We start from the raw sequence: 27796 nt of genomic DNA, 5'->3' as shown, positions 1-27796 counted from the left end.
ACTGTGTAGAAAGGTATTGGAAAATAAACAATAAATGCTACAGTTACGTCAAGATACAAGTCATATGTACAGGATGGATTGGAACAGAAAATCCATGAAGACTGGAAAGCACATGGTTAACTTTATTACATATTTACAACAGCAATGGAGGATGACACAAGGCCAGCAAAATCTGCACAACATTTGCTGATTGTAATGTGACTGGGGAATGGGTGAGAAAGAGTTTTGCCAGTATCCAGTATTCGGGAGATAGTGGGTTCAAACCCCACTGTCGGCAGCCCTGAAGATGGTTTTCCATGGTTTCCCATTTTCACACCAGGCAAATGCTGGGGCTATACCTTAATTAAGGCAACGGACGCTTCCTTCCCAGTCCTAGCCCTTTCCTGTCCCATCATCGCCATAAGATCTATCTGTGTCGGAGCGACATAAAGCCAATAGCAAAAAAAAAAAAAAAAAAAAAAGAGAGAGTTTTAAGAACGTGATTCGTGGAAGACTTCTTTTTTTTTTAATTGGCCTTATGTCACACCGACACAGATAGGTCTTATGGCAACGATGGGACGGAAAAAGGGCTAGGTACGGGAAAGAAGCGACCGAGGCGTTAATTAAGGTACAGCCCCAGCATATGCCTGGTGTGAAAATGGAAAACCACGGAAAACCATCTTCAGGGCTGCCGACAGTGGGGTTCGAATCCACTGTCTCCCGAATGCAAGCTCACAAATGCACGCCCCTAACCGCACATTCAAGTCACTCTGTGATTCGTGGAAGACTGAACAATAAGGAAGCAGAAAAAGAAAAGTAAGGGAAAAAAAAAAAAAAGAAATAGACCTTGTAGTAGAGGAGAACTGAAGTTCGTTAACGGAACTGCTACACCGGATAGTGAAATCATAAGGAGGATAAAAATTGGGAATGTTTTCTGTCACAGATTGCAAAATTTAATACTGAATAAAGTGCATTAACGAAAGCTTAAGAAATACTGTATACACAATATAATCTAAAAAGATTATTTATCTAGGAAAAGTGGACATGTTCGACTCTTGGAGCAATCATCAGCACACAAACAAATACATTTGAATGGAAATCATGAATGTAGTAAAAGACATATATCTTGATAACTGAAACAATTCTAAACAAAATATATTTCTTCTCAAGTTATATAGTCAATACAGACCAATATGAGCATAATTACTTGCAACAAAAGATAAAATCAAATAAAAGGTAGCAAAATTTTCATCATCTACAAGAAGTATGTTACAGAAGATAAGGAGAGAAGGAATGAGAACTGAAGGTGGAAAAGTTAAATGACAAGCTGGAGATAATTTGATCACATGTAAGTGGATGAATGAAGAAAATGCCAAAAGAAACTATGGAATAACAAATCAAACAAAAGAGTGGTCAAGAAAGCTCTAGATTATGTCTGATGGACTTTGCTGAGAGAGGGAGGGAGAGAGACACCTGGTGCACCCAGAAAAAAGAAGTAGGAATAGAAGGATTACTGATGAATAACAATCAGTAAGATCCTCTGTTTCAGTAAGACAGTTCAAAGTCGCCCTGAAATACTTCTAGCGGCAAAGATACAGGTTCACGCATTCTTCAAAAACATTGTTGATGGCAAGAATGGTTCAGAGCATAGAAAGTGAAACATTATACAGGACCTTGTAGATGAATTATTCCAATTATTTATAAGCTTTATAAAATGACCACAGCCTTGGTCTGGTCTGACTGTGAAACAGTAGGGGCCCAAAACTTTTATACAGAGTGCACACAATTTTTATTTTTACATGTGATGAACACAAGATATATAGATTATATAACATGAAACTAACTTGCTACTGGTAGGCTTATTCAGGGAAATGTCAAACACAAGTATGCACACCTTTATATCATTAGAAAATTATACCAAACTAATGTTGCCATATGAACTAATACTTTCAACCACAGCCACTCTTCATTCAAAAGAGCCTGTCAACAAATCAACAAATACTATCTTCAGCTGAGCCCTTGTGGCAGGAATTAATCTTATTCCCTTAAAAAGATACAACTTTCCAATTGAGATTAAAAGGCAAAGTTCTCCCACAGGTAACTCTCAGCATTTGCATTGTGGATAAATGCCTATAACACCAACCTAGCAAAGAGAGACATGAACAAACAATCCCTGTTAAAGAAGTCGGGTTCTTATTCATATAAAGGAAATACCACAGAGAACAGACAATATAACTCTATACAAATAGGAGGGCTAGAAATATCCCAGGAACCTGATTGCCATTGCGATGACAAGAAATGGGTACACGTCTAAAATTTTCTAACAGTCTTTGCTAAATTTCAGTCTGAGGGCAATTTTCTTTCCACTCTTGAAATAATAACATATAAAAATTAAATTTTGTGGCATTTTAAAAAATCAACAAAACTCGTTAATGATCTTCTTTTTCTGTTACTGCCTGCTTGAGCATATTTACAGATGGAGATTGTAATATTTATAAGCAAGTTCTTTTATTTTGGTTCCTCGTACATAGCTAATATTAAATAATTTAATTTAAAGTAATGCTTTTGTAGGTGCAATGTGAGAAGTACGGCAACGATTCACATCAGAAAGAGGGTCATAGGGAGGTACATTCAGGGAATTGGGGTGGACCAGAAAGCAATGATATTCCCCCTGTAGGTGGGGGCAATAGAATAACACCCACGGTATCCCCTGCCTGTCGTAAGAGGCGACTAATAGGGGCCTCAGGGGCTCTGAACTTTAGAGCGTGGGTTGGCGACCACGGGGCCCTTAGCTGAGTCCTGGCAGTGCTTCCACTTACTTGTGCCGGGCTCCTCACTTTCACCTATCCTATCCGACCTCTCTTGGTCAACTCTTGTTCTTTTCCGACCCCGACGCTATTAGGTTTGCGAGGGCTAGGGAGTCTTTCATTTTCACGCCCTTCGTGGCCCTTGTCTTTCTTTGGCCGATACCTTCATTTTTCGAAGTATCGGATCCCTTCCATTTTTCTCTCTGATTAGTGTTATATAGAGGATGGTTGCCTAGTTGTACTTTCTCTTAAAACAATAATCACCACCACCACCACCACCACCGTGGGTTGGCGACCACGGGGAGATCTGGAAAAGCTGATTCGGTATTATTTGATAAGATAATTGGCAATGTGGGAATCGATATGGAAAGGAACGCGATTGTAGCGGGTGATCTCAATTTACCAAATGTCAATTGGGAAGGTAATGCGAATGACAGGACCAACAACTGGCAAATAAGTTAATCTGGGAAGGACAGCTGAATCAGAAATCAATGATGGACTCAACAAGGGAACAACATCCTGGACGTGGTGGTGCAGAGAAACTGAAGTAATAGATGGTATTAGTGATCACAAAGGTGTTTTTGTAGTTAAAAATAAATGTGATAGAAAGGAAGGTCATAAAGGCTATTAGGCAGTGCCATATGGCTGATAAAACAGACACGAGGGAGTTTAAAAAAAGTAATTATGATCAGTGGAAGGCAGTAAATAAAAATGCAAACAGACTGTAGGATGTGTTTAAAGCAATTATTGAGGAATGTGAAAATAGGTATGTACCTATAAAGGTGGTAAGGAATGGTAAAGACCTGCTATATTATAACAGAGAAATAGACTAAGAAGGAGGTGCAGGTTAGAAAGAAATAGAGTTAAAAATGGTTGTGGAAGTAAGGAGAAATTGAAGTAACCAGGAAATTTAATCTAGCAAAGAAGTCAGCTAAGGATAACATGATGGCAATCATAATTGGCAGTCATACAAATTTGAGTGAAAAATGAAAGGGTATGTACAGGTACTTTAAGGCAGAAACAGGATCCAAGAAAGACATTTCAGGAATCATTAATGAACAAGGGCAGTGTGTATGTGAGGTTCTATAGAAGGCAGAAGTATTCAGTCAGCAGTTGATTACAAGGATAATATCCAGATAGAGGAGGTAATAATTTTGTATGGCTATTTCTAGCCGGGTGCAGCCCTTGTAAGGCAGACCCTCCAATGAGGGTGGGCGGCATCTGCCATGTGTAGGTAACTGCGTGTTATTGTGGTGGAGGATAGTGTTATGTGTGGTGTGTGAGTTGCAGCACAAACACCCAGCCCCCGAGCCATTGGAATTAACCAATTAAGGTTAAAATCCCCGACCCTGCCGGGAATCGAACCCGGGACCCTTTGAACCGAAGGCCAGTACGCTGACCATTCAGCCAACGAGTCGGACATAGAGGAGGTGACCAATACTAAAGAAGTATTGCAATTTACCTATGACAACAAAGATATTTACAATAAGATACAAAATTTGAAAACTAGAAAAGCAGTTGGAATTGATAAGATATCTGGGGATATACTAAAGATAATGGGTTGGGATATAATCTGAAATACTTATCTGATAACTGTTTTCATGGAGGTATACCAAATGAATGGAGAGTTGCTATAGTAGCCCATGTGAATAAAGGGAAAGGTGATAACATAAAGCCAAAAAAAAATGAGACCAGTCAGTTCAATATGTGTTGCATGTAAGCTTTGGCAGAGCATTCCTGGTTATATCAGACAGGTTTGCAAAATTAATAACTGATTCGATAGAAGGCAGTTTGAATTTGGAAAAGGTTATTCCACTGAAGCTCAACTTGTTGGATTCCAGCAAGATACAGCAGATATCTAAATTCAGGAGGTCAAATGGACTGTATCCCGACCTATCTACGACCTATCTAGAGTAGATCAGAGGTGCTCAGCTGAGCGCCCATTGAGACTGGCCTCACATAAGTGCGGGCAGTTTACGTAGCAAGCATACATATCAGTGAAGCGAGACAGCGAATGGACTTAGCAGGGAAGTGGAACACTAACGTTCAATTATGAAGCTCTCCTCCAATACTCAGCAAAATGCTGATTGGGGTACAGTAGGCCTACAATAATTTTTTTTAAATGCTATAATCATAAGAAAACTGACCTTTGCAAGATAATCCGGTTTTATTTATACTTTATTCGATATAAACATTCAGTTTTATTTTCTTACATTTATACATTCAAGAAAATTGACAAGTTATCATTTTTTTGTTACAATTTACAAAGATGCAGAGTTCAAGCATACAAGCTACAATTTCTTAGCTGGGAATGACCCTATTTCCATTATTTTTAAAAGGCAAAATTCCTGTTATTTATTCAGCAAAAGGTAATATACTTGCATAATTCAACAAGTTTAATGCTTGATTTTGCACGGTGTTGTAGTGTTGTGTGACTTTCCCTGTTCACTGAATTTCTGAAAATATTATTTAAAACTAATCAGAAATCTTATGCCTCTAAATGGCAAGGAAGTTTCATCACGAGTGCGGACATAGATGTTTATTATCCAAGATTAAAGTACAACAGTGTAAATGCATCTACCAAATAGATATCCAGTAAACCCAATAAAGTGGATTGCAAACAATCCACTTCATGGTCCGTATCGATAATTGATCAATAAATCAACCGATACTTTTTATTTTGCCTTTGGCAAATTTAATTTACAAGGAGTACATGTTTCGTTTAGATTGACTAAACATCATCAGCTACACTTTTGGTTTAGGTAGAACTTCATAAAAGTACAGAGACGTTCTTCCCACCTTGGGAGTGGCCCTGCACCCGTAGCCTCAATTTTTTAACCTGGTATAATACCGGTGTATTAGTAAGAATGTGGAGCAACGCTCCTATATTCGGGTTCATGTCGCAAACTAACTAACCATTCAATGTACAAACAGGTGTTGTGCAAATTTACTAATCTCGGAGTAACATTAAATTCACCGAGCTCGATAGCTGCAGTCACTTAAGTGCGGCCAGTATCCAGTATTCGGGAGATAGTAGGTTCGAACCCCACTGTCGGCAGCCCTGAAAATGGTTTTCCGTGGTTTCCCATTTTCACAGCAGGCAAATGCTGGGGCTGTACCTTAATTAAGGCCATGGCCGCTTCCTTCCCACTCCTAGCCCGTTCCTGTCCCATCGTCGCCATAAGACTTATCTGTGTCAGTGCGACGTAAAGCAACTAGCAACAACAACAACAAAAACCAACATTAAATTCCACCACAAATATAATTAGCCTCAACATTCAAGACAGGGGCCAATGACCTTAGATGTTACGCCCCTTTAAACAACAATCATCATCATCATCATCAACATAAAAGACACAACTGGGAAGTTCCACTTCAAACACTGTGCTAGAAGAAGACAGTTCACATTTCTATGTTCCATGTTATGGGAACATAAAAAGAACAAAGACATTTTCTAGTCATCAATTATAACATGTTTTTAGAAATGTTCACTAGTTGAAAGTTTTAACCAAAATAGACATAGCTAAGTTCTTAACTTCCCCCTGCCCTTCACCCACGTTTTCGAAGGTTTAACCGTCCGCCTCCATAGTGTAACTGTTAGTGTTATTAGCTGCCATCCTCGGGGGCCCAGGTTCGATTCCCGGTACTGCCAGAAATTTAAGAATGGCAGGAGGGCTGGTATGTAATTGGAATGGTACATGCAGCTCACCTCCATTGGGGGTGTGCCTAAAAAGAGCTGCACCCCCTCAGGATGAGGACACGAGTTTACCTGTCTGCCTCTGTAGCGTAACGGTTAGTGTTATTAGCTGCTGTCCTCAGGGGCCCGGATTCGATTCCCGGTACTGCCAGAAATTTAAGAATGACAGTAAGGCTGGTATGTGGTTGAAATAGTACATGCAGCTTACCTCCAATGGGGATGTGCCTGAAAAGAGCTTTACTTTTTAAAGATTTAAACTAAAAAATTATTTAATATGTTAGAGATTGTTTTAAGATTCACATGAAATAATATGTCTCTGTACTTTTATGAATTTCTATCAAAACCAAAACTGTAGCTGATGATGTTTAGTCAGTCTAAATGAAACACGTACTATTAGTAAATTAAATTTCCCAAAGACAAAATAAAAAATTAGGTGGAACAATTTATCTGCTTGATTTATTAATAAAATGTATTGTTGGTGAGTTTATCAGATAATTTAAGCCCAAGCAACCAGAAGCCACAGCTTATCCACCTTAACTCTGTATTATATTAGAAATATTTCTAAAAACAGAATAATGAAAAATGCAATTCATTATGTTTAGTACAAATATATTTGAGGTTGTAGACCTACTCTTTATTGTCATCATCATCATCATCATCATCATCATCTCCCCTTATCCAGCTCCTGCCGGGTCGGGGTATTTATGGCACTTCTCCATCTTCCTCTTTCCTTCCACCATTCCTCTTCCACAATCTTGTCCCAGTCTAAATTTCGTCTTCTTATGCCGCTCCTCACTGATTCAATCCACCTTGTTATCAGTCTTCTTCTTGCTCTCTTGCCCTCTTACTTTGCCTCCAGCATCTGTCTTGTAATTCTATTGTCCTCCATTCCCTTTACATGTCCAAACCACCTTAGTTTATTCTTTTCGACTCTCTCATTTAGCTTTCCTATCCCAACTTCCTTCCTAATATCTTCATTTCTCACTCTGTCTTTCCTTGTCTTTCCTATCATACTTCTTAGGAATTTCATCTCACTGGCTTGAATTCTCTCTTGCCTGCTAGTCAAAATCCAAGGTTCAGCTGCATAAGGGTACATAGTACATTTTGTACACTGTCTCTTTACTTTTCCTTGGTACTTCTTTGCTCCAAACAAATTTTCTTACTCTTTGGTGGAATGCATTACTCTGCTGTACCCTCCTGCTAATCTCTATGTCTTTATTATATCCGGTCAAAATACGTAAACAGCAATGAACATAAATCCCCTAACACATTTCGTAGAACGTAATTTTAAAATTTTTATTTTGCTAGATTTTTTTTACGTCGCACCAACACAGATAGGTCTTACGGCGACGATGGGACAGGAAAGGGCTAGGAGTGGGAAGGAAGCGGCCGTGGCCTTAATTGAGGTACAGCCCCAGCATTTGCCTGCTGTGAAAATGGGAAACCACGGAAAACCATTTTCAGGGCTGCCGACAGTGGGGTTCAAACCTACTATCTCCCGAATACTGGATACTGGCCGCACTTAAATGACTGCAGCTATCGAGCTCGGTAATTTGAAAATAAAGTGGATTTCTGCCCTCTTTCTTTAATTAACTTCTTCCTTCATTTTTAAACTCGGGTATTGCCGCAGAGATTGAGCATGACTGGGAGAACTTCACTCAACCTTCAAGGCCTGTGACGTAACCACTATGTCACTGTGGCTGAATAGCATACACTCATTGCCTGCCTGCCCGCTTACAGAGCTGTGTGTCCCTGGGACAAAATGCCCAGCATGAGCACCTTTGGGGTAGATCATGGGAAACTACTGACAAAAATGAGTGCAATTGGACTAGACGAAAGAGTGATTGAGTGGGTGGTTATATTTCTGCAAAATAGAGCTCATAGAACTAGAGTGATCAGTAAGAGGGGAATTCCTCAAAGCGGTATTATCAGGACTTTATGTTTTCTTATATATAAATGATAAGAGAAAAGAACTGGAATCAGAGATAAGGCTTTTTGCAAATGATGTTATACTGTATAGAGTAATAAATAAGTTACAAGATTGTGAGCAACTGAAAAAAGACCTCAACAATGTTGTAAGATGGACAGTAGGCAATGGCATGATGATAAACACGGTTAAAGGTCAGGTTGTAAGTTTCACTAATATGAAAAGTCCTCACCATTTTAATTACTCAGGTGGAAGATCCTAGGTGTTAATATAATGAAAAATCTTCACTGGGGTAATCACATTAACGGGATTGCAAATAAAGGTTACAGATCTCTTCACATGGTTATGAGGATTTTTTTTTTTTTTTTTTTTTTTTGCTAGGGGCTTTACGTCGCGCCGACACAGATAGGTCTTATGGCGACGATGGGATAGGAAAGGCCTAGGAGTTGGAAGGAAGCGGCCGTGGCCTTAATTAAGGTACAGCCCCAGCATTTGCCTGGTGTGAAAATGGGAAACCACGGAAAACCATTTTCAGGGCTGCCGATAGTGGGATTCGAACCTACTATCTCCCGGATGCAAGCTCACAGCCGCGCGCCTCTACGCGCACGGCCAACTCGCCCGGTATGAGGATATTTAAGGATTGTAGTAAGGTTGTAAAGGAGGGAGCATATAAGTCTCTGGTAAGACCCCCAACTAGAGTATGGTTCCAGTTAATGAGACTATTACCAGGATTACTTTATTATTCGAGAACTGGAAAATATCCATAGAAGGGCAGCTCAATTTGTTCTGGGTGATTTCCGACAAAAGAGTAGCGTTATGAAAATGTTGCAAGTTTGGGCTGGGAAGACTTGGAAGAAAGGTGATGAGCTGCTCGGCTAAGTGGTATGTTGATATAGATGTTGATTCCCATAGGAAATCTGAAATATATGCCCTGAATGAATATAATACCAATATAGGTGGTCCGTTATTGGATATCATAAATTTTTTCAGCTAACTCATTCCTGGTTGCCAGCGCTTTGCCCCAGTGTGCTAACTTAGCACACTAATGTCTAAACCATTAACTTAGCACACTGGGGCAAAACGCTGGCAACCAGGAATGAGTAAGCTGGAAAATGTATAATGTCCAATAACGGACCAACTATACTGGTATTATAAGTGGTATGTTCCGAGGTGTCAGCGGAGAGATGGAATGGAATGACATTAGTAGATGAATAAGTTTCAGCGGTGAATTTAAAGGTTGGAAATATCATAATATGAAGATAAAATTGGAATTCAAGAAGACAAACTGCGGTAATTAATTCTTTATAGGAAGAGCAGTTAGGGATTGAATAATTTACCAATAAGTAGATTCAAAGATGGCCATCAGATTAGCAGTCTATACTTTTCGTGTTAAATGTTGCTCCAATTTAATGTTAAAATCCCTGAACCAAGTGACGCTTATTAATGGTAGATAATATTATGAACTTCTGTGAAGGGTCTGGAATAGCAACAGTCATATATAAAGTTATTCACCTAAGATGTTACATGGAAATAACATCTAAACCATTAAAGATATTGGTATTCTGTTTCCATATTCGTAAATGATACCTAGGGGCTTGTAAAATAATGTACTACGTATTCTCATGGGGTGATTAATAACCTAGATATTGATACTAACTCCATATATTTAAATGGAATGACACAATTCATATGGCTGGCCTGAAAGTTCAACAGCACACAAGTTCAAATACCCTATATAAGTATTTTCAAAATCGGACAGTTACTTTTTGAGATATCAATAAGAACAGCATGCACGGTTTTGCATGCTGCAGCAGATAGCGTGTAGTCAGGCAAAGACATATTGACAAGCAAGCAGTTTCCTGGGTGTGATTCCAGCCACAGAATGGATACTAGGCATGTAAGCATATCGTTCACATGTGATGGGTTTGCAAAAGTGTGTATGACAGGCGAACTCATAACAGGACAGGGAGGGTTGATGTTTTTAAAAAGAATAACATGATTACTTTGACTTCAAAAGAACATAACAAAGGTATAATTGTCGCTGGTTTGAAAGTACAGTACATACAACTGTATGAATTAAGAAATAAATATATCACAGGAAACTTGAAGAGCTCCTTCTAGAAAAGCAAATAAATAATATCCAAGGTAGACTTCGTTGGACCGGGCGAGTTGGCCATACGGTTAGAGGCGCGCAGCTATGAGCTTCTATCCGGGAGATAGTGGGTTCGAATCCCACTGTCGGCAGCCCTGAAGATTGTTTTCTGTGGTTTCCCATTTTCACACCACAGCCGCTTCCTTCCAACTCCTAGGCCTTTCCTATCCCATCGTCGCCACAAGACCTATCTGTGTCGGTGCGACATAAAGCCACTAGTAAAAAGAAAGAAAAAACCTTCATTGGAAATGATCTTAAGGCGTGGGCACGGGAACATAACGTCTCGTCAATGTAATTGTTATGATGCTGACATTTTGCATTTAGAGACCGTGTTGGCAACGAGTTCAGTACTTTATGCGGCAAAGCCACTCGTGACCAATCGTTAGTTGACTGGAGGCTGAATTATCACAACAATGAAGATATGAGGTAGGTGATGTTTGAAAATGTGCGTCTCAGTGATCTGCATACACAATGTTTCTATTTAATTATGTGTCGAAATGCTGACCATCAACAACCTGAAAGTAATGTTTATGGTGTCCCATGTTCAACACCAGGCAAATGCCGGATTGGTACCTTTGAGATAGGCCACGGTCGACGTCCTTTCCAAATCCTTCCCATTCCCATCTGTGGGGAAAGACGCCAAACTAAGCGCAACCTGTTACATGCCAAACTAAGCGCAACCTGTTACACATGGATTTCAAAACAAAACAAATAAAACTTTAATCTTCCTTGTCCGTTGTGTGTCCGCCAGTCATACAATAACGTTGCACACCCAGGGTATGTTACAGTACCGGTACATCACATTATGTGTACGATAGTTTACAGTACATGCCTGGTATCCGATCTGTGGTTGGAATCAATGCCAGGAAACAGCTTGTGTGCCAATATGTCCTTGGCCGACTGCACGCTGTCCGATGTGGCACGCAAAAGCCCAAATGCAGTTTTTATTATTGATATCTCAAAAAGTAACTGTCCAATTTTGAAAATACATATTTGAACTTGTACGCAGTTGAATGTTTAGGCCAGCTGTATGTATTCGTGCCTTTCCATTTAAAGTTATGGAGTTAGTATCAATATCTCAGTTATTAATCAACCTATGAGAATAAGTTAAAGTAGCACATTATTTTACAAGCCCTTGGGTATCATTTAAGCATATGAAAACAGAATACCGGTATCTTTAATGGTTTAGATGTTATTTCCGTCTAACATCTTAGGTGAATAACCCTGTATAAAGAGGAGAGAGCTATTCTACAGGAGAATATGGATATAACGGAGGTTGTGTTTATATTATACATTCCTTGTTATGAAAAATAACAAGCATTATCCAAGGAACTTCAATATGTAGTCCGCTTGTTACATAGTGACACTGGTATTCGGTATTGTACATTTATGCAGTACCGTAGTTATTGTCTTATCGTATAGTGAACTAGAAGAGTTTATACACTGATAATTTGTATACAGATAAAATATTAGAAGCAATTAGGAGTTCTTAAGTGGTTTGGCATTTATCGTAAATAAAACATTAGAAATCGTTTTTACGGTTAGAAGTATAAAATCCATAGACGTTACAAAAGAGGAGTTACATGTCACCTCTACAGAGAAACAAGTAATAACAGTGGAACACAAGATTCACAGAGAACATGTAACTGCCCTTCCTGTTACATGGAAATTGTAAGTAATGGAGTAGGATGTGATGGTCCTTGTTCTAACTGGTATCACAATGAGTGTGCTGGTATCACAGTGGGAGAAATGAATGCTCTTGGCTGTGCAAAGAAAAATCTGTCATGGTTTTGCATTACCTGGAAACAGTTATTTACAGAATGGCAGTCTGGATGGGCAGATGAAAGAAGGAAATACTTTGTGGACATTAAGCCTTCTTTAGCGACAGTAAATGAAGATGCCATAAGGAAGCAGGAGAACATAATGGGCAATGAAATGAAGTGGCGTATGGCTTTTAGTGCCGGGAGTGTCCGAGGACATGTTTGACTCACCAGGTGCAGGTCTTTTGATTTGACTCCCATAGGCGACCTGCGCATCATGATGAGCCCCCGTACCAACGAAATTAACCAATGATGGTTAAAATTCCCGACCCTGCCGGGAATCGAACCTGGTACCCCTGTGACCAAAGGCCAGCGCGCTGACCATTTAGCCATGGAGCCAGACACATAATGGGAAAATTATCATCCATAAAAGAGATGACTGCTGTTATTGCATCGGGTACTCAAATTAGACGAAAGACGCATGAAGCAGAAGTTTCAACTTTAAAGGCAGATGACAGAGTTAGAGTTATGAAAAACTCACAAAGAGACGAGAGGACAGAAGTAAGCCTGGAGGAACAAGACTGACAGTCCATTAGCAATAGCAGGGAAGAACAAGGATGCTGTTAAAAAAAAGAAAACAAGAACATAAGAATAGAGACAGAAAAAGACGCATAATTATCCTTTAAAACTATACAGCTTGAAGACACGAAACAACAGCCAGGTGCTTGCAACGGCACCGAACAGACAGAGTGTGACCCAGGATCATGGACAAAAGTAGGGAGAGGGTCAAAATCTAAAAGAAGCAATGGTATACAAGGGGCACACCCAACTAAAACATGTATATTGAAAGCGGGAGCATGTACTGCATGGTTTTACGTGGGTAAGTTATACATCAATCAACAGGAAAGGACACTGTAGCTTCATTCCTAAGGGAAAACCAATTTGATAACAGTATCTACTGTGAGCAGTTGGAAACTAAAAGGGCATTCATTTTTAAGGCTTTTAAGGTTGGTCTACCTTTCAACTGCTATGAAGAAGTCAACAAACATCAATTCTGGCCGAAGTGCGTCTTAGTGTGACGGTAGAATTTTCATCTATCTAAGCAAGCAGGAGCAGTTTTTGCAACAAGTAATGGAAAACCCAAATGAGTGCAGAATTACAGATAGAGAATATCAGTTAACTACAATTACATGCTTGACATGGAACATAGAGGGCCTAAGAAATGCAGTAGATAGCTAACTGAGCACCATGACTCCCTTCCTCCAAACTACCCACAAGAGCATGTACCCTGTAGCATATACAGAGCACTGATAAGAATAAATAAATAAAAAATAAATTGATAGTAATATGCTCTGGCATTCGGCTGTGCAGGGACCTGCGTTGTCAGGCAGATATTACTGCCGGGTACATGGCGTTCCCATCCAATGGGTTGCAGATACCGTCTGGGCTTTCAAGCATAGTTGTACATGTAAGAGGCCCTTTCCCAAGCACCATGCACATCAAATTTTTATCTGTCTACAATGAACCCTCAAAGAAAAGAAAAGGAGGGGGGGAGGGGGGCGGGAGGAGACCGATGGCCACATAACTTTTTTAATCACCTTCTATGACAGGCAGGAATCACCTGTGGATGTATTCAGACCCTTCCATCTAAAGGAGGTACAATTCATGGTTCCAAAGCCACAATCAATTTCCGCGCTGTCACCCCGTTCAGACGCCTATTACAAAAGGCAGGGGGTACCATGGTTTTGTTCTTCGTCTGTGTCCCCAAGCACAGGGTTTGTGAGAATATTGAACATCTATGATAGCCTATATATTATGTTATAAATATGGTAAAATACTTCATCTGTGTATACAAGAATGGATGATTGGCATAGCATGTTACATATGGCAACATTTAAGGTAGGGCATACATACAATGATCTGCTTACACTTGATTCCTGATCACACACTACAATGCCTAAACTGATTTTATATTCTAAAACATTGAAGCTTTTTTCTGCTTTACTCAACAAAAGTAAAATGCTAGTACTAAAGAATAGCACTGGTCCTCAAAGAGAGTTGATCCAGGAATCAATGAAGTGTCAAACACATGGATAGTTTTGAAGTATCATACTCACCAATATTGTACATGCCTAGGTTTTGGTGCAGATCTGCTTAAGGTGTAAAGTCTGGTCATCTATTCTGGAAAGCTCCACAGGAGCTAGAATGAAACAAAAACAAAAGCATATGTTATTAGTGAGGTGTAAGTTGTACTAGTTTTGAGAATATGAGTTAAGCAACTGTATCTACAAAACTAATCGAGCAACTACTCATTTTTTTTTTTTTTTTTTTTTTTTTTTGCAAGTTGCTTTATGTCGCACCGACACAGATAGGTCATTGATGACGATGGGACAGGAAAGGGCTAGGAGTGGGAGGGAAGTGGCCGTGGCCTTAATTGAGGTACAGCCCCAGCATTTGCTTGGTGTGAAAATGGGAAACCATGGAAAACCATCTTCAGGGCTGCCGACAGTGGGGTTCAAACCCACTATCTCCCGAATACTGGATACTGGCTGCAACTACTCATGGTCATCAATTCACGTTGAGGATGGAAAAACATAGTAACTCACTCAGCACTGTTACAGAAGTTTGAAACAAAGTTGGCAATCTTCAAAAATGGGGATTTCATCATAATTAACTTTTTTTACATTAATGGTCAGCACAAGATGAGCATATCTCATTTAACCATTTATTTTCCCATGTTCGCCAGGTTCACACAACATGAAGCTAATTTTATATTCAATGTAGAGAATGTGCTATATAATTTAGCACATCAATCAGAGTTTCAACACAAACTTTGTAAGAGTGCAGATCAAGTAAAGTTATACTCAAACAACAATAGAAATTACAACAATATCTAAGTTACAAGGCTGCAGGCTTTCTAAAGTGGTGCCATTTAAGCAGTCCATTCATCTTAGGCTTGTGGCTGAAATTGCTGGGACTGAATCACACAAATGAAAGGTTGCATCATAGTACATTAGTTAGTTCATTCCTCTCATTCCCACTGGAACATAGGGCATCCGTGAAATGTCTCTATTGTGATTGCTGACTTGGCAATGCTTTAACTACCTTCCAAGTCTTCCCTACTTCAGAGCCTCCTTCTCTACAGTCCTCCTCCAGGTCTTCGTACGACAACCTCTCCTCCGTGCCCCTTGCGGATTCCATGTGAATTCTGTGTGTTCTATGGATCCTGCTAGCTTTCTCAAAGTATGACCTATCCATTTCCATTTCCTCCTCCTGATTTCCACTGCGACTAGAACTTTATTTGCTGTTCTTCATAGCTCGTCATGCCTTTGCTGGCAGGACCTAGTGTTTACAGTGCACTATGTCTTCTGGCATAGGCTAGAGCAATTTTGTTACTTTCATAGATCTATCTCTGTCTTATCCTTGGCTTTGACAATATGAAAGTGACTGAGGTATGGGCGATGCTAGTAATTTTGATCCTTATGCAGCCAGTCCCTGCTATGAATGGTGTGAAGATGTTCATAGGGTCAGTTGGTATATGAATTTTAGTGGGCTTGGTGGACTGATATGTAATAGCAACTCTGGCTCGGTGAGGAAAGCAACTGGAAACTACCTCACTCCTCATTTCCCTAGTACGCCTCTTCAGTGATGCCTAGGCCATCTATGACAGCTGATGGCAGAGTGGCCGAGGATCCCACCAGCGGCGTCGCTGACGGACTGAACAAACATACATACATAGCTCATCATTGGATATAATTTCAGGCCATCTTACATTTATGATGCGTCATAAGCAATGGTTTATAAATGTCTGCAAGAGATTAGTGATAGTTCGTGTAACCTTCCAAGTTTCACAAGCATATAGATGGACTGATTTAACACTTGTATTGAAAATTTTTATTTTCGTTTTCCTTGAAATGTTGTTATTCTTCCACACTGCATACAGCTGCATGAAGGCTCCATATGCTTCTCTTATTCTGGCTCTCACATCCTCTTCCGCACCTCCTTCTCTTGTCACTACACTTCCCAAGTAGGTAAATATTTTAACCTCTTCAATCTTTTCCCCTGCACACAAACATTCTTTCATCAATTTTAGCATTTACTCTCGTTTCCTTGGTCTTAACAACATTTATATTGAGTCCTGCAGCCTCTGCTTCCTTCCGTAATCCTTCTAACTTGTGTTTCATATCACTAATTCTTGAAGAGAAAAGATAAAAATCATCTGCAAATTCTAAATCTTCCAGTCTTTCCCCCATTCCCCATTGTATTCCTTTTCTCCTTCTACCCAACATTTTTCTCATGACATTATCGAGCACCACTAAAACGACTGTTGGTGAAAGAATGCATCCTTAACGAACTCCACTTATGACATTCACATAATCTGTGACCTTTCCCTCATGTACTACTTCGCATCTGTACCCTTCATACATTTCCTTTATGAGATTCAAAATCTTATGCGGTACTCCATATTTCACCAAGGTATTCCACATTACGGTATTCCACTTACTGAATCAAATGCTCTTTCGAAGTCTATGAATGTCAAGTACAATGTAACCTGCCATTCATTACTCTGCTCTAGAATTATTCTTAGCGTATTTATTAGATCAACACAGCTGCGCTGTCTACGGAAACCAACTTGTTCTTTTCAAAGACGCTGCTCAATTACGTCCTTTACTCTGTTTAGAATTATTCTAGAGAGAATTTTACTTGGTATGATCGGTAGTGTTATTCCCCTCCAATTCTTACACACTGTGGTGTTTACCTTTTTTGGAAAGTTTCACAATCAAACCCTCTTTCCAATCAGATGGAATTCTCTCTTCTTTCCATATTTTCCCCAATAATGGTAGGAGCAAATTAATGCTGGCTTCTTCATCCACTTTAGTATTTCTGGATCAATATTATCTATACTTGCTGGTTTACCATTCTTTAATTGTTTCAATGCTGATCTAACCTCATGCCTTGTTGGGGGATCTAGCTTTATTCTTGAGTATTCACTATCTAAGCCTTCATTTCTTGCATTTCCTGCTCATTTCCATCATCTTTGTTTAAAATTTCTGAAAAATACTCATGCAATCTTCTCAATTGTTCTTCTTGTGATAACAACATATTTCCTTGCTTATCTCTCACTGTTTTACTCTTCCTATAACCTCCTCTTGACAATTTCCTTGTAATATTATAGAGTTGTTTCATATCACCCTTCTTCTCAGCAATTTGTGCCTGCTGGTCAATCCATCTTCTTTTATAGCTTCTCACACTCCTTTTAACCATTTTGCAAATTTATGAATATTTCCTTTGGGCTTCTGATTTCTGCTGTCTTGTTCTGCTTTGATTTACTAGAGCTTTAGCCTCTTTTCGTTATTCAATTAAGTTCCATGTGTCCTCAGACATCCAGTCTTTCTGTTGATAGCTCCTATAACTAATTACTTTTTCACACATTTGTATATAAGTGTTCTTAACTTTTTCCCAACTTCTTTCCATACTCAACTCTTCCTCTTATTTGAGATTTGAAAGGACTTCAAACAGATTTTTCAAATCCAGATTAAATTCTTTCCTCCTCTTTTCATTGTTTAACCTTTGTATTCTGAACCTCTTTTTTCTAGTTGCAAACTTCTTCAATGCAGCCTTTATTTTCAACTTAAACTCGGCTACTACTAGATGATGATCACTACCAACATCAGCTCCTCTTCTGTTCCTCACATCTGTCAATGATTTTCTGAATTTATTACTATTAGCTACAGGGTAAATCTGATATTCTATTTTGTGATCTGGTGATACCCAGATAACCTTATGACACCTTTTGTGAGGAATGATTGTCCCTCCAGTCACCATTTCCTGGCTGGCACACAAATCTCCCTCCATTATCATTCATTTCATCTAAGCCATGTTTCCTTATCACATTAATTGATCCAATTTTTGCATTCATATCACCCCTAATAATAACAATATCTTTTTTTCTCTGAGGTAAAAAATATATTTATTTCAATGTAGTTGTAATATGTACTATTTTAAAGCAGAAGAATTCTTCTATCATATAAGCTGTTAATTTCATTAAAATATTAACTTATTTATTTTATATACATATTGTTATATCTTGAATATTACCTTGAAGTCTAGCTGTTATAATTCTGTCTGAGATGGGACTCCACGACTCCATCCAATTAAACTGTTCTTGGATGTCCTACTTATCAACATACCCACTCCATTTCTCCATTCAGTATCCTCCTCAGACCAGAATAAATAAATGTGTTCCCATTTTGCACCAAAATCTCTCCAAAATTGCACCACCTCACTTCACTTAAGCCAAGAATTTCCAAGCCATAATTTTGCATTTCTTTCTCAACCTGCTTTAGTTTACCTTCCTCTGTCAAAGTTCTAACATTCCAACAACCAATTCTCATTTTCCATTTTGGGCCAAAGTTCATCATCGAGGTATCCATCTGGTTTTGTTTCACTTCAGTTTCTTTAATAAGTGGATGTAAGATATGCTATTTATTAGCCCACAGCACCCAAGCTTGGTGGTAGGGCTGCCACCTGAGCCTTCAAGCCTGCCGTTTTCTGTAGGGGTTGTCTTCCTTAGCCTTTGAAGATTCCTCTTCACCACAAGGCAGTGGTTTCCCCCTATTTCTTTAACCCCACAGGAAGATTGTTGTGCCGTCTACCAAATTTGCCGTCCCAAAAGGTCTACTTCTCCGCCGGATCTGCCACTGAGGACTTCACCAGGGACCCGTTAGCCGTCACTTTTCAGTGTTCCTGAAGGGCCTTCACAGCTACCGTAGCAGTCCTGGGGCACGTACAGTCCCCACAGTACATCACCCCTACAGGCAATGCCCTACTTTATGTCGTTGCCCACCTCCCACGATGTGGACGAGGGATTGAACTTATGGGATGCATCACAGTACATAACTTATGGTATTTTATTGTTAATCATTTGAATACAGTGAAACCATATAAATATTCCATTAGGGGCATCTCGGTATAATTGACAGAAGTACATAAGAAGTGGTAGAGTTGCTTTCCAGTTAAAATCAAATTAACAAATTTTCCCTTAATTGTGAAGTCCAAGATGTGTTATCGATGGCGTGACAGAAACCACAATAACACACTTGTTCAATGACAGATGGTGAAACTTTAATCAACACTTTAGAACAAAACCTTGATGTGATTTTTAACTCGATGATGAGTAGTAATCAAGACTGTGAATTTTAATCCACATGTTGTATAATAGAACTTTATTTTAACACGCGAGAGGTCGCACCTGCGGCAATTTGCCGCACTTTAAAATATTTTTTAAATAATTTTGTTGCTAGTCGCTGTAGGGCTTAGGGCGCTCGTTTCATCCCTCCCCTCCCTCTCTCCCGCCTGACATTGATTATCGTCAGTATATTGCCTGCTGTGTTCCGGAGCAGTTGAAGTTTTCTTTCACTCTTGCATCTGCCGCAGCAAATTGCCTTCAAGTGACCCCTCGCGTAGTGTATTCTTACATGACTGCATTTCCAAGAAAGTTTCTTAAGTAAAGTTCATGAGGTTTATGTTGGCTTTCAGTGAAGTGTTGTGCTGTAGTTTTATCTTGAATTGCGGCCAAATCATTCATTGAAATGTACAAATGCAAACGTTGAGGCAATTTGCTCACGTGCGGCCTCTCACGTTCTTTAAAAGCTCACATAATATTACCAAATTTGGCAAAAACATTTCATTAATTTTTTACATTGAGAAAATAATTAATTTTTTACATTGAGAAAATATTGTTACTGGGTAATTATGTTAGTACTAGTTGAAAGGCAGTTAAACAGGGTACATAATTATATTTTTATCAGAGCATTCACTGCAAAAGGAAAATAGCAGCTCATTAGAATATTAAGCGTGAGCAATTTGCCTTCACGCGACCTCTCGCATTCTAAAACGGGTGCGACCTCTCGCGTGTTAATACTCCTTCATTGTATATTTTCATGTTTTGCCGATTTTTAGTTTTCTTTGCTAAAGATGACCTCATTGGAGGTTGAAACTAGTCCCAGAATGTTTTAGCCTTTACATTACTAATAAAGTATTGAATAGGTGGAACCTTTTTAGCTTAATTGTAATTGTCTTTCCATACGGATCATCATGAAAATCATTGCTTATGAAATTTAGCCAAAATGATCTCCTCTCACCAATTTGATTATCTTCTTACGTGGTTTGGTCTACCCATCTCACCTTCAGCAATTCTTTTGTAACACCACATTTCGAAAGCTTCTATTTACTTTCTTTCTGAGCTAGGTATCGTCCATGTTTCACTTCCATACAATGCCACGCTCCAGATGAAAGTCTTCAAAAACATCTTTCTAATTTGCATATCAATGTTCAAAGTGAGATTTTTTTTTTTTTTTTTTTTTCAGAAAGGCTTTCCTTCCCTTGCTAGTCTGCATTTTATGTCCTCTTTATTTCTGCCATTGTTAGTTATTATACTACCTAAATAACAATATTCAACTACTTCCTTTAAGACTTCATTTTCTAAATACTTCCTGCATCACCTCACTTTGCTCGACTGCACTCCATTACTTTTGTTTTTGACTTATTTATTTTCATCATGTACTCCTTCCCCAAGACTCTGTCCATACCATTCAGCAACTTCTCTAAATCTTCTGCAGGCTCAGATAAAATAACAATATCATCAGCAAATCTCAAGGTTTTAATTTCTTCTCCTTGAATTGTGATTCCCTTTCCAATTTCCTCTTTGATTTACTTCACTTCCTGTTCTACATAAATGCTGAAAAGGAGGGAGGACAAACTACAGCCTAGCCTCTCTCCTTTCTGGATTGCTGCTTCTTTTTAAAAGCCCTCGATTCTTATCACTGCGGACTGATTTTCATATAGATTGTAGATAATTCTTGTTTCTCTGTATCTGATCCCATCACCTTCAGAATTTTAAATAGCTTGGTCGAAACAACATTATCAAATGCCTGTTTTAGATTTATGAATGCCATGTACGTGGGCTTCTCCTTCTTAATTTGATCCCATAAGATCAGGCGTAAAGTCAGGATTGCTTCATGTGTTCCTAATTTCTTCTGAAGCCAAATCAATCTTCTCCCAACTTAGTTTCAATTTGTCTTGCCATTCTTCTGTAAATGATATGCGTTAAAATCTTTCAGGCGTGAGATTCTACTAAACTAATGGTGCCTTAGTTTTCACACTTGTCAGCACCAGCTTTCTTGGGAATAGGTATAGCAACATTCTGTCTAAAATCAGATGGCACTTCTCCTGTATCATATATCTTACACACTAAAGGAATAACCTCACCATGCTGATCTCTCTTAAGGCAGTCAGTAGTTCTGAGGGTATGTCATCAAGTCCACGGGTCTTGTTCCAAGTTACATCTGTCAAAGCTCTATCAAATCTGACCTCAAAACTGGGTCTCCCATTTCATCAGCAATTAACAGCCTCTTCTTGTTCCAGAACCATACCATCTACTCCTTTACCTTTATATAACTGTTGGATATGCTCCTGCCATCTTTCTGCTTTGGCTTCTTTCTGTAGAAGTGGTTTTCTAAATGAGCTCTTAATATCCATACACTTAGCTTTCCTTGATTTCCCTGTATGCAGCATTTACTTTTCCTAAGAACGTACAACTTTGAACATCCTAGCACTTCTCCTTCACCCATTCTTCCTCAGCTGTCCTGTGCTTTCTATTTACTTCATTCTTTGATCACCTGTACTCTTTTCTGCCCTCCCCACTTTTTGCATTCTTGTACTTTCGTTGTTCATCAATCAAGTCTTCTTCTTCTTTTCTTCATGGGGCCTGAGAAGCTGCAAGCATTAGGGCCTAGGGAAACAGGAACATGCCCAGAGAGGAAGCTAGGTGGACCGAGGTTAGTGAGCCTTCCTGCCATTCACCGTCACATACGTAGAAGACACAGGTTCTAGTCTATTAAACTTATTGGAGCTCTTTAACAGTTCATAAAGTTCCTTATCAATTAAGGAAACTATGCTCCCCGAATCAACTAGGGCAGACATAGGTACCTTGTTTAGTTTAACATTCAAATAGGGCAGTTAAGGTCGATGAATGGCCTTTACTCAAGTCCAATCTCGCAAATTACTAGGAGACCCAAACAAACGGCTTTCAAACAAACTTAAAAGATCAGAACAACCTTCAGTTTCAGGAATGAACATCGGCGGATGACCACTCTGTTACATGATAGCTTTCCTAGTCAACTCCTGTTGCCGCGATCACCGCCAGATGATTGGGTACGATTTCGTTGAAGTAGAGGACAATTAGGACGTACATGTGTGTTAGACCCACACTCGTAACACTTACGTTCTACGGCCTGAGAACCGGAGTTACTACTGCTAGGTTTAGAAAACTGCCACCGAGGACAAGCATTTCGTAGATGATCAGCTGATTTAAACAGAAAACGTAGTGTTTTGTCTACAGAAGGCAAAACAGGGACAGAAGCGCTACTAGATGACGGTCTATTGATATTACAGAGTGAGTCTGCATATTTCACTCCTTCTGCTGCAACACAAGCAAAAAATTAGGCCTTGATGAAAATGACAAGTAAGACCTATACTCGGGCGTCAGACCTTCAAAAATAGAACTCACAATCTCACCTTCCGAATATTTAAAGCGGAAAACTCTCGAAAACATTTTAATGTCTCTAACATACTCTAAGAGTGATTCATTACTTCATTGTACTCGAAAGAAATGTCGCTGCATTAGAGATGATAGTGCTCTGGTAGGAATACATTCACGTAATAGTTTTGCATGGAAATCCCCAAGAGAATCACGTTCATACATGGCCACAGCTATGCGACTGGCTAAGTTTCCCGAAGCATGCGGATAAATGATTTGAAAAATCAGATCATCTTTGACACCAGAAATTCAATTAGAGTGCACAGGAACTCAATAACTTGCTTGATAGAGTCAATAGAATAAGACTTCATCCCTTTAATAAGTAATTGCAGCGGATGTGGTAGCTTTGTGAAATTAACGACTGAAAAAATATTCTCTGTCACACATGAATCATCGCCGGATGAAATGGGGTGACCAGGCGGTAGTTGCAAAATTCCCTCGTCAGTAAGTTCAGCAATTTCTGCAGGCTTATTTTCAACGGAGACAGAAAACAAACTATCTCCCATCCTCAAAAGAGACTCAATTTTATTAGACCACAGAACTAATAAGGTTTTCACATCATCGCCCATACTATCACCAAATAATACCTGGAGATCAGACACACGGTTCCTGTAATGAAGCAGGCGAGCTTTAATACGACGAATCTGCTTTCATGTGACATCACTTTGACCTTGACTAAACTCGTCCAACGTGGACTCTATTTGAGACAGCGAAACCCCGATACGACCTAACGCACTCTCTAGAACAATGGAAGGTTGACAGCTCGATAAACTAACAGGGTTACGTAATGAGGAACGAAAGTATTCTAATATTATCGTCTAATGTGCCAGCAGGAGAAACGCTCACACATGAATCATCGCCGGATGAAATGGGGTGACCAGGCAGTGGTTGTGAAATCCCCCCATCAGTAAGTTCAGCAATTTCTGCAGGCTTAACGATTGAAGAAATATTCTCTGTCACACATGAATCATTGCCAGATGAAATGGGGTGACCAGGCGGTGGTTGCAAAATCCCCTCGTCAGTAAGTTCAGCAATTTCTGCAGGCTTATTTTCAACGGAGACAGAAAACAAACTATCTTCCATCCTCAAAAGAGACTCAATTATACTACACCACAGAACTAATAAGAACTCAGAACTTAGTTCATATCCCAGCTCCTCAGTTCGTAGCAATTCGAGACCGAAACATTCGCGTATCTTATCTTCATTAACAGGTCCAATTGACCCTTGTGCATCTTTACTAGGATCAGTCATATTTGCTCCTTTAACCCTAGAATCATAAAGTCCCACCAGAGTAACACGAATCATAAACTTTCGTCTGTCAGACTACCAAAAAGAAAAGCACTTTAATATGCATAAACCCAACATTTTACACAAAATACAGAATATTAAACTTAAAACTACCACACGCAGTGATGACAATACACTCTGGTCAGTTTTTCTTCAATATGCACATTCAATGCACTGTTTTGCCTGGTGATCAAGACAAATGTGCTTCGGCATGTCTTACAAAGGAATCGGGTTATTCTTCTTTTCTTTGTTGGACAAAACGCAAAAACGTTTCTTCCTTCAGCAGTACCTGATTGAGGCTCTTCAGGAATGCCATCTTTCCCAAGAATTTAAACAATGGTCCTCTTCAGGCAGCGCCTCAAAGTTGGTGTCTGAAGTCTCTCTTGCAGCTTTGGAGCCATTAGCATTTTGGATATATCCTTTGAAAACTCTCGCCTTGAAAGTGGCTTTTGGCCTTTTTGAACCATCTTATGCACATAAATAATGTATCCATTGGCAGGTGATGTATTAATCATACTATAGAAGATACACATTGGCCATCTCGTTTTTCTTGAAGAGGACGTCAATGTTGACATTTCATCGAAAGTGTCCACGGCACCTTTAGTCCCATTGTAGTCTTCTGCCATATATTTTTCCGACTAGTTGCTATTGTTCCTACTTCATGGCATGTAGAAAGGAGGATTACATTCTTGTTTGTTTTCCTTTATAGGATACCATTGTATTTATACCATCATAACAAAACATGGAGGACCCAAGCTTTCTTCCCTTGACTTTTTTCATCTCTGGCGGTATCTGTGGCTTGCCTTTTCTCATTGTTCCAATGATTTTCAGGTTATGGTCGCAATGCAGAGAATCAGCCAGACAAATTGAGGTGAACCAATTGTCGGTCATACTATTTCTCTTTGATGCATATATTGGCCGGGTAATTTCATTCACGAAATACATTACCACTAATGTCTCCTGAAGAGAGTGGTTCTCTGTCTAATTCAGAAGACACTGCTGTTATCAATTCATTATCGTGCGCTAGATTCTCCATTTCAGTATCCTATTAAGCTTACGTATTACGTACAAAAAACATTACTGTAATAAACCAAATATTCACACTATTTACAGCTATGTACAAATCGCGAATACTTTCACAAATCATAAACTTTCGTCTCTCAGACGACGGTCATATTGCAGTGAACAAACAACTGGACCTTTATGCTAGAAACCAAGGTCAGCACTGATTGTTGATAGCCGGGGAAGAATAGATGGAGGGGGAAGGCAGAGTTCATTAGCATCTGGAAATTACCGCGGAAACTACGGGGGTGCGTAGTCTGGGAGACGAAAGTTTATGATTCTAGGGTTAAATACGAAAGAATAATAGACAAGATTGAATTTACTGATGGAAACCACGATCTGCTACCACCTGAGAAGGTGCTAGCATTAGGGCCTAGGGAAACAGGAACATGCTCAGAGAGGAAGCTAGGTGGACCGAGGTTAGGGAGCTTTCCATCCGTAAATTCATCTGTCTTTTATTCAATGGTAACAACATATCTACAATACCATAACTGAAGAACCTTTTCAAAGTAATCCATTGTACATACAACCAAGAACATAATATCTATTACCCACAGGTAATATTAAAGAAAAACAAGTAGTACTAGAATGTAATATTAAACGTTAACATTAAAGAAAAAGAAACGGCCTTAAACTGGCCATAGGCCTCTGGACTACGAACCTGGCACATCCATACAGCAGAGCACACACAGAAGCACAACTCGAATCCAATTACATACCCATTTGCGGCCACAAGCATTAACCTATCACTCAATATGCAACATGCAACATTCACTCAAGACTTACGCTCCGATGTACGCAGCCCAGAAGCCTCGGGTTTGAAAGGAACCCCCAAATAGATGTTCTAGAGAGCGACAAATAAACAATGAGGATCAAATGCTGGAAACAACCAGCCACCAAGACTACGCTTCAGAAGGGAAAGGGAAGGGACAGGAGGGGGAACAACCAATGTTGAAACAGAAAATACACTCAACTCATAGCGCAGGTGCACTTCAAGTGTCTGTAAGATTCTTTTGAGTCTGAGCGTAATAAGAAGTTTCTCGTTATACAATTTTTTAAATACCTGAAAACGTCTGTGATAGGCCTCTAAATATAAGTTCCTAATTAGCGTCGACCTCTAAGATCTTTTGCTGCCAAGTTTTTCCTTCATTCCCACCTACATATACCTGCTCCCTTCACAAAGCCGCAGGTTGTTCTTAATGGATCTTCTTGGATTTTTTCTCTCTCTTCACCTGGTAGTCCTAGAGTGGAGAGTCTGATTATACCCAGCGCCTCACATTCGAAAAGTATGTGTTCAGTTGATTCCTCTGCTTCATTGCATTTCCTACATACGTTGTCTCTTATTACTCCAATTCTATGTAGGTGTCTTTTCAGATGGCAGTGTCCTGTCAACAGTCCTACTACCCATCTTATATTTTCTCTGTTGAGTTTCAACAGCTCTTTATGCTTCTTGTTTAGTCCTTTTATCAGTTCTTTTGCAAGCCTGCATCCTGGAGTTTTTTTTTTCCAGTTTTCCATTTGTTTTTTTTTTTGCACCCATTTTCCTATGCAGTGTCGGGCTTGTCCATAGGAAATCCCACATACAGGTTCTGGGCCTACAAAATGTGTTTCTGCCCCTTTCCTGGCCAGTTTATCTGCCTTTTCATTACCTTCTATATCTGCATGCCCTGGTACCCATATTATTTTGACAATGTTGTACTTTGAGAGCTTCAGGAGAAGTGAGAGGCAATACCAGACAATTCTGGATATTATCCAGACTGCATCTAGTGCCTTAATGGCTGCTTGGCTGTTCGTAAAAATGAAAACGGTCTTATTCCTATAGTTCATTTTTATATTTTCTTCAAGACATGTTGTGATAGCTATCATTTCAGCTTGACAGACTGTAGTGTGTCTGCCCAGGCTTATCTGGATTGATCTCTCAGGTCTTCCCCCGTTGATCCCTCCTCATGTGCCATCCACAGTCTTTGAGCCATCAGTCCACCACACTATATCTTCTTTTTCCGTATTCCATTTGTTGATATCCCAGTCTCCTTTTTTTTTTTTTTTATTATCTGGGTTTCAAACGGTTTTACAAAGTTGTACTTTGGTATCATATGATCAGAAGGCATGTGTAGAACTTCCTCTGTTAATTTTACAGTGTCCTAGATTGGGTCTTTGTGCATTCCAGCACTCTGATTGTGCCAATTTATATGAACTCATTCTAGCATGGCCTTTTATGAAATTGCATAATGATGGGAGGTCTAGCAAAGTATTCAAGGCTTCTGTCGGCGTAGTTCTCATAGCCCCAGTTATGGCTATGCATGCCATTCTCTGTAGGCTATCCAATCTACTGCCGACTTTTCCTTGACTTACTTTCTGCCACCAGGTGATTGCAGCATAGGCCATCAACGGTCTAATGATCATTGTGTATATCCACATTACCACTGATGGCCTTAGGACCCATGTCTTCCCGGGTTATGTTCCTTTCTATATGTTGTGGATTCCCTGTTAGATTTTTATATAACGCTACACCTAGGTGCAATGTC

General features: G+C 39.5%; 1 long non-coding RNA gene across 2 annotated transcripts in view; it reads right to left on the bottom strand.

Annotated features, from left to right (window-relative positions):
* The window catches only part of LOC136875600 (uncharacterized), a 100737-nt gene that overhangs the window by 58170 nt on the left and 14771 nt on the right, over nucleotides 1-27796 (bottom strand). For both annotated transcript variants that reach the window (XR_011018413.1, XR_010860486.2), the window contains exon 2: nucleotides 14440-14522. This is a non-coding gene — a long non-coding RNA (uncharacterized lncRNA). The remainder of the gene's footprint in view (nucleotides 1-14439; nucleotides 14523-27796) is intronic.

Source organism: Anabrus simplex, chromosome 6, assembly GCF_040414725.1.
Source record: "Anabrus simplex isolate iqAnaSimp1 chromosome 6, ASM4041472v1, whole genome shotgun sequence".
NCBI classification, from domain to species: Eukaryota; Metazoa; Arthropoda; class Insecta; order Orthoptera; family Tettigoniidae; genus Anabrus; species Anabrus simplex.
This window is presented reverse-complemented; position numbering and strand designations above follow the sequence as displayed.